The sequence below is a fragment of the Octopus bimaculoides genome, chromosome 2 (genome assembly GCF_001194135.2).
Source record: "Octopus bimaculoides isolate UCB-OBI-ISO-001 chromosome 2, ASM119413v2, whole genome shotgun sequence".
NCBI classification, from domain to species: Eukaryota; Metazoa; Mollusca; class Cephalopoda; order Octopoda; family Octopodidae; genus Octopus; species Octopus bimaculoides.
In genome coordinates, this window is record NC_068982.1 from 23,514,541 (window position 1) to 23,517,660 (window position 3,120).

Here is a 3,120-nt window from a genome sequence, read left to right on the forward strand (position 1 = left end):
TATATAAGGGAGGAGAGAGAGAGAGTGCGTGATAAAATATACATATATAGATACAGGATGTTTGTTTTTCACTAGCTTTAATAAATAATCATCAAACATTGCCTTGAAGGATCACTCCATATTTTCATTTCAGTGATATATGTATGATATAGCTGCAGCTAAATACATACAAGTTTCAGCAAGGGAGCCCAAGAATACACACAGAGGCGCAAACAAATATACATACGTATATGTGTATACATTCGCAGAGACAGCGAACATAAGGCTGCTGTCATAAATTGTTATGAGCACAAGCATGATGAGTGCAAGACAACCAAATACAGGGACATTTAGCTTGCTCAATGAAAATATCTCAGTGTAACACTTATACAGGTTATTGAAATATAACGATTCGTTAAGTAATTAGGAAAGCGAAATATCCTCTAATGAGGTGTTTTATTGCTAAAATCAAGTGTCAAGGGAGCTAAGTGATTTAAACTTTTGTATTTAGGGTCAGTAGCACGAACGTAAAACAATTTTATTTTAATCTCTGAAAATGTTGTTTTAAATACTGTCAAACTCAGTGAATTCTAAACGCCAATTGAAGATTGTGTGAAACGTTGTTTTCTCTCTTTCAGTATTTAGAATGCAAATCTGTGACAACGTATTTTCGAATTGTTTTTGCTTGCTTCTTTATTGTTCGCATTATAATTGCACGTGTCAAAACCATTGCTTCATTTATGGTGATTCGACGCATTTTAATCTGCAACTATCAGACACAATGTGTCTCATTCATTTACAACTTACTCTATTTATATGTTACATTTAGTTATGTTTTGTTTGCTATCTTCTACTTATCTTCATATTTTCGGCACTCAACCACCCTTTGAATCTCTTCATCTTACAATCATCATTTAACATTGTTTTTAATGAATTTTCATTAATGCTTGTATTCTGGAACGCATGTATTTTCTACGATTCCTGCAGTTTGTATTTTATATATAAAAATATGCTTATGAATACATGTGTCACAGTTGCTCAGTTGTCATGCAAGACATAAAATATATCCGTTTCTGGCTGAAATATCAAACTAGCAAGCACTGGATTAAATTCACGCCCTCTAAGCTACTTTATAAAATAAAGATAAACTAATCCGTCAATTATTGTATGTACATTAATTGACACTTTCTCTTTTTCTATATAGATAAATGATAGTATATCGACGTCCTTACAGAGAGGATGGAACACGCATTACAATGAATAACTTTCATATCTTTCCTGGATGTATTAATAAAACAGTAACAATGAAGGGCAACTCCACTTTTGATGCTAAGGCTACGTTTAATCTTTTGTCACTTTCCTAATTATATAACCGCATCTACTTAAGCTAAAAATGCTGACAAGTACAGAAATAAATTAGATACATTTGGAAATATTGAAAAGATATACAGATAAGATATCGGAATGCTAACGAAATAATTGAAACTCCTATACTTTGTCCATCCTTGCTCAGTACAGTATTTTGTATTGTATGAGGCCCTAATCATAATCGGTAAACTTAAGATTGAACTAACTACAATAATTAGTTAGATAGCAGAGATATATAATACTATCTTAGTGATTTATTATTGGCCACTATTGTATCCATGCAGTCTAGAGATAACACTTTAAAATGGATGGACTTTATGAAAATTACTTTATCAAAATGCACAATATAAAACATGTTAGTGTTATGCAAGCATCGAAACAACATATGCAACATGTGATTTCTAATCCTGTACGAGCATTCTAATATTAGGCCAATACATCAGCACATACATTTTTAGAGGAACGTCATCAGCCTATTCATGTGGCGAATGCTTGATTGTTCCTATTAGAAATGTAAGTTAAGTAGCATTGTGTAACTAATCTGGTTTGTATGAATATAATTTTGAATGGTAGAAAGTATGTTCTACGTGTAGATTAAATTTGTTTAAACAGAAGTAGCATAATGCGAATATTAGCAATGAATAGAAGCAATGTAGAAAGAAAACAACAAAATGATTAAATGGTGTTATCAGGAAAGATTACTTGTGATTTAATAAAGCAGATTAGTTCAAGAATATGAGATTAGCTGTAGTTTAGTGGTGTGTTTTATATACTATCGTACTACGAAAATAGAGAACCTGCACGCCTTTTATCAAGTGTTTATATTTTTGTAATGGTAAACGGTTAAATAAATTGTCTGGAAATAAATTTTCAGAGAGATAATATACACTACGAATGCAGAAGAAATTTACAGTGAGAATAATCAGGTAAAACAGAAAAATTTAGATAACAATATCATTTATTTCTAGCATCATCCCTATACGCATTAGAAACATGAACGTTTTCTTCTTAATGCAAGACCACGAATGAAATATAAAGTGTCCCGACAAATGACTACATCTATTTTTCATAAGACACGTTATACATTTTAGGTTCATAACCTCAATAGGTGCAGTCACAACTAATTTGATATATATTTCTTTGGAATAAATAATTGATTGCCTTACATCAATTTTCAATTTTAAATTGCCATGTCTATGTCACCAATACTATTTCATTACGTGCAACACAATATTCAGATAACAACCAATATCACCCTTCTTTAATATGTATTTATTAGTTTTTTTGCACGTGAAATACATTTCAAATACATTCTTTTCATAGTAAAACAATGTCGCTGTCATTTCGACCGACAGTTGTATGCTAAGCGTATTACAAATAAGCGAAATATTGCTTAATATAAAAGCAAAATTGCGTTTCAGCGCAACAGCTATCGACCTAAAGATATAAAACCAATTGAGATTGGGATCGCTTTAGGTTCAATCATTGTTCAGAAAATAATTTATACGCTTTCATTCATATATTTTATTGAAGGAAATTGTCAACATGTAAATATTTCCCCAATAAATAAACGGGCACAATATTCGCAAACTTGCAGGAATAATATTGCATATTTCATACACTTAGAACTACATACATACATACATACATGCATACATACATACATACATACATACATACATACATATATACATACATACATGCATATATCTATCTATCTATCTATCTATCTATCTATCTATATATATATATATATATATATATATATATATA